The following is a 10,502-nucleotide window of genomic DNA, read 5'->3' as shown; positions in this document are numbered from 1 at the left end:
CCATATTACACATAAGCTAATGGCCAAGTCGAGGCTGCTAACAAAATAATGATAAGTTTGATTAAAAAACATATTTTTGGGAAGCCTCGAAATTGGCATGAGACATTGCTGAAAGTTTTATAGGCTTACCAAAATTCACCTACGAGTGCCACTAAAACTACATCATATAAGTTGGTTTTTGGGCATGAAGCAATTTTGCCTATAGATATTAATTTTCAGTCCATTAATATACAAAGGCAGAATGACCTACCAATCGAAGACTAATGGAACTTAATGTATGATGAGTTAATTCAATTGGATGAAGAAGTGATAATAGTTATGCAAAATGTCATTCAACAAAAAGAAAGAGTTTCACGAGTATACAATAAGAAGGTTAAAAATAAAAAGTTTTCGATTGGTGATTTGGTACTAAAGGTAATCCTACCAATGGATCAAAAGTCTCTAAATCTTGGCAAATGGTCTTATAATTAGGAAGGCCCATTCGTGATCAAACAGGTCTACTCGAGTAATGCATATCTGATAAAAGAGATAAATTCGAGAAATGCAAACAAAGTAATTAATGGAAAATACTTAAAGAGCTTCCATGAAAGTAAATTATATTGAAGTGAACACCATTGTTTCAAAACAAGAATAAATCTAATAATATATAATGTCTATTTACAATATTTTGATTTAAAAATACTATAAGCGTGATAGGCTTGATCTAGGCTTTGTCTCCGAGAAGCGCACTAGGTCTCCAACCTCTTTTTGTGATCCATGTTTTTCAAGAGTCTAAATGAAATCTTCTTCCCTTCATCCCTTAGTCGTTTCTATTTTTGAACCACTTTTTGACTTTGAGCTTTTAAGGCTACATGTTTTGCCCGAATTCTATTAAGCTCTTTTTGTAGAGCTTCAATGGTTCTCTCAGTATCAACTTCCTCCTTCTGGAGTTACATCAAGGTTGGTATCATTTTCTCTATAGATTCTCGTTTCGAGAGCAACTCTGACTTAAGTTGTTCAAGCTTAGCTCGATCCCCCTCTATATCCACTTCGATCTGAGCTGCTTCTTGGTAGGAACTAGCCTACTTGGCACGCAACTCTGATGCAAGCGTGAAAGTCTTCACATATTCTCGTAGTTCATTATTTATTTTGAGGGGAAGATTAGGAAGGGCTATTAAGTTGTCAACCATCTATTTGATCGCAGTCCTGAAATTTGAATCAAGGAGTGCCTGGTCGAGGTCCTCTATGTAAGCCTTGGAACGAAATGACACCAGTAAAGGTTGGAAGCTCACTTTAGAGTCTAAATCTTTCTTAGACGTTGATGCACGACTAGCCCAATTGTCTAGCACCTAAAAAATGTTGTCGACATCAGTATCATCATTGAAGAAACTGATGAGGTCTAGGTTAGCTGAAGGTATCAAGGTTGGTGGAAGCATGGAGGACCCAACATCATCCTTAACTAGTCGAGACGATGGAGTAAGCCGTTGGCTTGTATCTTGCAAGACCAACTCCACATCTATAAAGGAACCACTTAAATCCACTCTTATGTTTTTGAAAGCTTGAAGATCAATAAAATAAGAAAATACCTCGTCTTGAATGAGCTTAAGGGTTAATCTTAAAAGAAGGGCATCACCTTGTGAGGATTGGGGAAGGGTGGCTTCGACCCCCTATAAAAGCTACCAACGATTCAGCACTAGCAATGACTTCCAGGTTTGGTGCAACAACCTACAAATTTTGTTTTCAAAGGTATCCAACAACTCCAAATCTCGAAAGAAATTGACCAACTGAAATATACGTACCCCCAAAGGACGATAAAACACCTATTGAACATCTATAGAAACATCTCAAGAAGAAGAGGTGATAATGATATACACATCTTGCAAGGCGTAGAGTAACAATAATTTGATATAAGGTAATCGAACATAGAAAACCTTAGTGATATGTTGATTCGTAAACACCTACCTTTTGAATTTTTTCTTTAGATGTTTCTTGAGGACTACCAGGAGTAATATCGACTTTAAGGGTGCCCTGATTACCGTAAAATAGAGGAACAAATTTAGAAAACCCAAGACAGTTAAAATATCGATAATAAAGAGTTGAATACCTTCGGGAGTGACTTCATGGCATCCTTCATCAAGTTCTCAACCTTGGGCAATTTTTCAAACTTGGTTGAGGAAATTTTTTGTTTTCCTTTACCCTTGTCAAGCTTCCTAGTGGTGGAAAAATCTAGATTAAACAAGATCAGTTAAATGGAACTACAAGAGTATAAATTGATAGTAAGAGACTTACAGTTCGGTCACTCGAAGAATATACTTTAGTCTTATTTTTAGATGAATCGAGATCCTGAAGTCGAAGGAACAATAGTTGAAGTACAAGTCAAACAAAGAAAGTAAAAAAGCAAATTACCTTGGAGCGTATTGAAACTTTATTAGAAGCAGTTTTTCTCTTCTTCGATTTAAGAGAAATACCTTATTTTTTTAGCATCATCTTCATTCTCCTATTGTTAAGAATCATCAAGGTGTTGTGGGAGCCATTGAGCTATAGCAGATGTGAAGCAAACACACTTTCGAGTCAGGTACAATCATAAAAAAGACATCAAAAAATACAAAAGTTAAAACATTGCCAAGATATACAACTATTTTATCGACCTAACACAAAGGCCACCTCTTATCCTTGGGAAAATCATGCACAGAACATCTTGCAAAGGTAACTCGATTCATTATAAGGATGCTTTTATGCTCCTCATATAAGGGATCGAGAGTCTTCACCCAAAGAGGATAAGAGAAATATTTTACAAGTCCAAAAAGAGCATTTGGAAGAGGGCGAATATTTTTAGGACAAATTTTTTTGAAATTAGTTCTTCCTCGAGGGTTAATGACTTTATTAGAAAGAATGTTCCTTCATACCATTTTCAACAAAGATATAGAGGCATCAAAAATCATTCGAAACAAGTTATCTAGCCGATAACAAACTTTAAAATATTTCTCGAATTGGTAAATAATATTTCGATTCTTGTAAGTACTTGAAATTTTTAGGCACTACACAGAAAAAGGAGAATTAATCAGACAATATAGGAAGTGCTCAAACGTGAAAACTTTATTAGTATAATATTTACATCACCAAAGAAGGAAACACTTCGACATAAGAAAAGAAGGGGAGAAGGAGAATGAGGTAAGGAAAAGTTGCCTCTTAGGACTCAAAATCAACTTTGTTACTGCATCATAGTATCCCGTCTCAAAGAAGATGTCAGAATTGATCTTTTCTTTTCGAAGAAGGGGAAGCGGCTTCATCTGACATAAACCAAACTGTCTGGCAAAAATTTGTGGTTGATATGAGTAAACTATCACATCCTTTTGTTTTATACCCAAAAAGATTACATCCCAAGATAAAAAATATAAACCATATGGCGATCATATCTCGAGAAATACACCCAACTTGATTATTTTTTTTCAACGAAGCCGGACCTACCAAACACTGCTAGAAAAATGGAAATTAGAGACGGAAAGAATCCGTCACAAAATTAAAGAAAATCCGTCACAAAATTATTAGTGACGGAGTTTGTGACGGATTTTGGGTCGTCACAAAAAATGGCGTCACAAAATATTTAGTGACGGAAAAATTCAATCCGTTACAATTAGTGACGGAAATATGTCGTCACTAACTAATAAATTTTCCGTCGGAAATATGTCGTCACTAACTAATAAATTTTCCGTCGCAATTTGTGAGAGAAAGCATTCGTCACAAACTGGATTCAAAATCCGTCACAAATTGTGAGGGATTCAAAATCCGTCACAAAATCCTAATTTTTTATTTTTACGAATTTTTAAATAAAAAACAATTAAATTATTCCAAATTTATTAATTATACAATATATATTATTTTCACTTTTTTTTTCTACTCTACAAGTATTAATTATTAATTTTCAAATAATTAGCAGTGGTAAGATTCGAACCCCTTACCTTCTACTCATTCTAACCTTAACACTCCTTCTTCAGCCATTTGAGCTACCTTATCAGTTCAGTACTTATTTAACAATATATATATAAATATGAAAGAATATCAATTTTTATCACAATAATATCAAACATCATTAAACATCAAACTAATAAATTTAAAAAAGATTCATAATTAAAATCATAATATAATTTATTTTAGAATTTTTATTTTATTAAATTAATTAAAAATTAATTTTATTTTATCACTTTTTAATCAAGTGAATGAATGATAATGAATTAACAAAATTTTTAAAATATATTTTAATTGAAAGTATATTTTTAGTAAATATTTGAATATAAAAGTATTTTTATAAATAATTAAATGAAAAATATATTTTAAAATTTATTTCTCTCATAACACTACTTAAGTAAAAATTTTCAGAAAAAACTAAACTTATATTTGTTTGCGTTATTTTCCCAAAAAAAATAAAATAAAAAGAAAAGATCAAACCTTTTGATAATTAAGTCATCCAAAAATTAAGACCAAAAAATAATGTTGATTGGACCAAACTACCCAATACACACGGACTGAGTTCATTGTGATATACTCCACCAAAAAGAAAAGGACAATAGACTCCGAAACTGTAATACATAAATATAATTTGAAAATTAAAACAATTTATTCGAAACGGTTACACGAGGAAAAACGAAAAGAATAAATAGTTGTTGAGATTGTGAAACTTGTAATCAATTACTAAAACCTTATATTCGATTACCAGATGATTTTATAAATTTAACTTTAATTCTAATACTTATAATCCTTTAACTAATTTTTTAATTAATAAAAAATATTATAAATAATGATTTTTTTATAATATTTAATAAAATTATAAATTTTACACTTAAATCCAAAATAATAATCAAGCACCATAAATTCTCCAGCATCAACCATATATATATATATATATATATATATATATATATATATATATATATATATATATATATATATATATATATATATATATATATATATATATATATATATATATATATATTATTTTTACATTACTTGCATTCACAGATATTGATCTGCTATAATAGATTCACATCTTTATTAATTTATTAACGAGTGTTTTTACTTTCATATATTATTATAAAAATTATATATTATAAATTATCATAAATATTTTTTAAACTAATTATAAAAATTAAAAGAAGTTTAAATAAATGCAAATGACAAATTTCTAGTTTTTTATTTTTATGAATTTTTAAATAAAAAATAATTAAATTATTCCAGATTTATAATTATAAAATATATATTATTTTCACCTTTTTTTTCTTCTAATATACAAGTATTAATTATAAAGTGTATTATATAATATATAAAATACATTTTATAATTAATTATATATATATTTTCTAATATATATATATTTTCACCTTTTATTAATTATATAATATATATTAAATTATTCCATTTAGGTGTATTATAAAGTATGATGATAATATTTTTATATATTTATTGATAGGCTTAATTGTACTTTTTATTAAATGATCAAACACAATGAATTTTCTAGCGTCAACCATTATATATATATATATATATATATATATATATATATATATATATATCATTTATAAATATACTTTTATATATTTATTTTTAGTTTTTTAGTTAAAATGGAAATTAATATTGTATTTTTTATAATTTCATAAGTATTTTTAAATTAAATTTTTTTTCCTAATTCATATTTTAATTTCTTATACTTCAAAATGACAACTTATTATTTAAATTAATTAATTTCTTATGTTTTAATTTTTAATCTTTTGATGAAAAAAATATTTTAGTTTCATAATTTTTTAATTATTTTTTTAGCAAAATATGATTTATTTATACAGAATTCTTAAATATAATAATTGTGCAGTAAAATTTTCTATTTTGAGAGGGATATGTAATCCCTCACAGATTGTGATGAAATTTGTGACGGAATACAATTTTTAAAAATATCCCGTCACAGAATCCGTCACAAATTGTGAGGGATTCAAAATCCGTCACAAAATCTTAATTTTTTATTTTTATAAATTTTTAAATAAAAAATAATTAACTTATATCAAATTTATTAATTATATAATATATATTATTTTCACTTTTTTCTAATATACAAGTGTTAATTATAAAGTGTATTATATAATATATATAATACACTTTATAATTAATTATATATATATTTTTACCTTTTATTAATTATATAATATATATTAAATTATTCCATTTAAGTGTATTATAAAGTATGATGATAATATTTGTATATATTTATTGATAGATTTAATTGTACTTTTTATTAAATGATCAAGTACAATGAATTTTCTAGCATCAACCATTATATATATATATATATATATATATATATAGTTATATATAATTATATATAATTTATAAATATACTTTCATATATTTATTTTTAACTTTTTAGTTAAAATGCAAATTAATATTGTCTTTTGATGAAAACATATTTTAGTTTCATAATTTTTTAATTATTTTTTTAGCAAAATATTTTTTATATATACATAATTCTTAAATATAATAATTATGCAATAAAATTTTATATTTTGAGAGGGATACATAATCTCTCACAAATTGTGACGGAATACAATTTTTAAAAATTTTCCGTCACAGAATCCGTCACAAATTGTGAGGGATTCAATTCCTTCATAAAATCCTAATTTTTTATTTTTATGAATTTTTAAATAAAAAATAATTAAATTATTCCAGATTTATTAATTATATAATATATTTTATTTTCACCTTTTTTTTTCTAATATACAAGTATTAATTATAAAGTGTATTATATAATATATATAATACACTTTATAATTAATTATATATATATATATATATATATATATATTTTTTCACCTTTTATTAATTATATAATATATATTAAATTATTCCATTTAAGTATATTATAAAGTATGATGATAATATTTTTATATATTTATTGATAGACTTAATTGTACTTTTATTAAATGATCAAGCACAATGAATTTTCTAGCGTCAACCATTATATATACATATATATATATATATAACTATATATATATATATATAGTTATATATAATTATATATAATTTATAAATATACTTTAATATATTTATTTTTAGCTTTTTTATCTTTTTATAATTTCATAAGTATTTTTAAATTAAAAGTTTTTTCCTAATTCATATTTTAATTTCTTATACTTCAAAATGACAACTTATTATTTAAATTAATTCATTTCTTATGTTTTAATTTTTAATCTTTTGATGAAAAAAATATTTTAGTTTCATAATTTTTTAATTATTTTTTTAGCAAAATATTTTTTATTTATACATAATTCTTAAATATAATAATTGTACAATAAAATTTTCTATTTTGAGAGGGATACATAATCCCTCGCAGATTGTGACGGAATTTGTGACGAAATATTTAGAGAGAAATCAAAATTCGTCACTAAATCCGTCGCAATTTTTTTTATTTTTATTAGTGACCCCGTTTGTGACGGAATTGTTAGAGACGGAAAAGTTTCCGTCACAAAATCCGTCACAAACTCTAAAAATAAGTAGTCCGTCACAAAAATAAAATTTTCGTCACAAAAGTCGTCACTATTAGTGACGACATTTTATCCGTCACAAATTTTCGTCACAAATTTTAATTTTTTTGTAGTGAAATTAGGTCAAATAAAAGGGGCCACGCCTTTAGAAAACACCTCGAAATTGAGAATAGTCTACACATATCGAGCAAAATTCTTTATGGATCTCCTTTTGGTGTCAAAGCGGCCAGTCTTGCCCCTTCAAGTGTGTAGGTAATAGAATACTGAAGAGGTACGAGCTTGAGCATCCTTTTGAAAATAGCATTAAGCCATAGCTATACTAACCAAAGAGGTCTAGAGAGGTTCCTAGGGCAGTCTCTTGAAATCGACTCTCAAAAGCTTCATCGAGACAAGTATACAATATTGGTAACAATAACTTGCCCAAACAGACTTTCTTCCACAAATGAAAAGGCTGAGCTAGGACATAGTAGTATTTTGGTACTTGAAGAAAGGGAATACAAAAAACACAAGCGGATAACCAATATAAGAGGAAAGCAATATGCTCTAAGTCAGTGACAGGCTCGTCTTCCTTTCCATGATGAACGTTAATACAAATATATTGTGATACTTAGAAAGCGCTTAAATAAATAAGTGTTCTAAATTAAAACACAGAACCATAGGAGATCGCTTGGTCAAATAAGAACCATAGAAATATTACCTATCGAGAGCACTTAAATAAAAAAAAGGCATTATTTGTGGTTAATTTTTATTTTTAAATAAAAAATCAAAATATTATAGTGCTAATTTGATTTTTTTTTTTAATGTAAATCAATAGAAAACGTGTGTTTAAAAAGGTGCCATGTATTGACTTATCAATAAAGAACACTTAAATAAAAAATGATCTCTTTTATTTATTTACTTTTTTAAAATTTTAAAAATAAAATATTGTAGTTTTGACTTAAGGATAGAGAGCTCTTGTTTTGTCAAACATTTGCTATTCATAAAAAGAAAATCTTGTGCAGCTATTTTACCTTGCATTACACACTCATTATACCTTGCATTGCATGCTCACTATTCACGTTCACTATTGTTTCCTTTGGTCTTCGTCATTGAACACACATTGTGTCTCCCTCTACAACCATGCGTGACATGCTTTGTCTTCCTCTGAAATCGTGCGCTACATGCTTTGTCTCCCTCCACAACCGTGTGTGACATGCTTCCTCTCCCTTTACAACTATGCATGAAGTGTTCCGTCTCCCTCCGCAATCGTTCGTGACGTGCTTCATATCCTTCTACAACCATGTGTGATAGCTTTGTCGGTTCACTATCAAAAGTAAACAAGATTTTTCCCAAATATTTGTAATATAGGGAACAACCTAAGTCATTTTTCTCGAAGACACAAACCAATAGGATCCAAAATTATCACGTAATTAGAAAAAATATTTTTATGAATAGCAAAGAGAAATTAGAATATTGCAAATACAAATAATAAATTCAATAAGAAATTACATCAATTCAAGGTTTCAATCGTTATGATAAAATTTTCATAGTTCAATACAAAATTCGAATTCTCAATCAACCTAAATCAACATGAACATAATCTAAATGTAAATCTATATCTAGATATATTGAATTTCATAAAAACATGAAACGTAATTGCGATCTCACCATTTAAATAAAATTCAAGAACGGTGAATGGTTGAATTAAGTGATTTAGATTATTTTAGGTCTAAATCTAAAACTAAAATTAATCTTCAAATCTGATCTGGATCCATTAAAACAAAATTCATAATCAAGAATGAAAAATAAATCTAGAATGGAGAAGAAGATGAAAAAAATTCGTTCAGTAAAAAGATTGGGAACTTAAATTTTACCGTAGTTATTAAAACCTTGAATTGGATAAATGGATTAGACACACATCTTCATCAAGACATTGCAGTTCCTTTGCATAGAAAAATGTAAAGAGAAAATTCCAAGAGAGAGAAGAAAGAGAATGAAGAGAGAATTTTGAGAAACTTATAGAGAAAATAACTCTAAAATCTAAAAGATGAGTGTAAAGTGTACACTACAAGAAAAATGCTGATTTCTGACAGAAATTTTCGACAGAAATAGGCAAATTTCCGACGGATTTTTCTTTTTTCGACGGATTTCCGACGGATATCAATCCGTCGAAAAAAGTGGCGTCGGAAAAAAAAATCTGACAGAAAATTCTGTCAAAAAATTTCGTCGGAAATTTTCGACGGAAAAATCCGTCCTAAATTGCTGTCAAAATTTCCGACAGAAAAATCCGTCGGAAATTATAATTTTTTTTTTAATTTTAATAAATTTATTAATGTAACAACTCTCATATTTGGCCTCTCAAGGGTTCTATTTCACAATATTTCACTGTTTAGCATGTTTTATCCTTACTTGTACAATTTCTGGGAGACTTCCCAGAAGGTCACCCATCCCAGTACTACTCCAGGTCAAGCACGCTTAACTGTGAAGTTCTGATGAGTAGCTACCAAAATGTCTATGTATGTTGTCAGTATAACTTGTACAAATTAATTCATTTAAGTCATCCTCAAATATACAATCTTATATTTGTACTATAATAATAATATATAATAATTTTATATTACGAATAATAATAATAATAATAATAATAATAATATATTTAATTATTCTTTATTTATATGTACTTACTTTTATAATTAACATCTACTTATTTTTATTTAAAATTATAATTTAAATTATTTAATTTTATAATTTATAATGATAATATAATTTATAAAATTATAAATATTTATTTATTACATACTTATAAATTAAATTTTAATATTTTAAATAAATTATTAATTAATTTAACATATTTATTTACCTTAAATCAAACATATAAAATTCAAAAAATGTATTTATCCTTATCAACTATTAATAAAATACTAACTTAAAATCTTATCTAATTATATATAATATTTTCATATAAAATTTAAAACCAGATATTAGTTATACAAAAATATTAAGATCATATAGTAA

At 26.7% G+C, this 10,502-nt stretch overlaps 1 long non-coding RNA gene across 2 annotated transcripts; it reads right to left on the bottom strand.

The window, feature by feature from the left end:
- Positions 1-337: 337 nt before the first annotated feature.
- LOC114914962 (uncharacterized) lies at positions 338-9,524 on the bottom strand. Of its 2 annotated transcripts, XR_014428730.1 has the most exons (8): positions 9,362-9,524; positions 8,542-8,811; positions 2,448-2,517; positions 2,269-2,322; positions 2,084-2,189; positions 1,942-2,007; positions 1,566-1,704; positions 339-1,495 (listed from the first exon to the last, which is right to left on the bottom strand). It is a non-coding gene; the product is annotated as an uncharacterized LOC114914962 (long non-coding RNA). The 2 variants fall into 2 exon arrangements; XR_003802802.2 differs by having other exon boundaries at positions 338-1,495; positions 1,566-2,007.
- Positions 9,525-10,502: the final 978 nt, after the last annotated feature.

The sequence above is a fragment of the Cajanus cajan genome, chromosome 8 (assembly GCF_000230855.2).
Source record: "Cajanus cajan strain Asha chromosome 8, NIPB_CcT2T_4, whole genome shotgun sequence".
Lineage (NCBI taxonomy): Eukaryota > Viridiplantae > Streptophyta > Magnoliopsida > Fabales > Fabaceae > Cajanus > Cajanus cajan.
The sequence above is the reverse complement of the archived record's forward strand: the minus strand, read 5'-3'. Positions and strand labels throughout refer to the sequence as shown.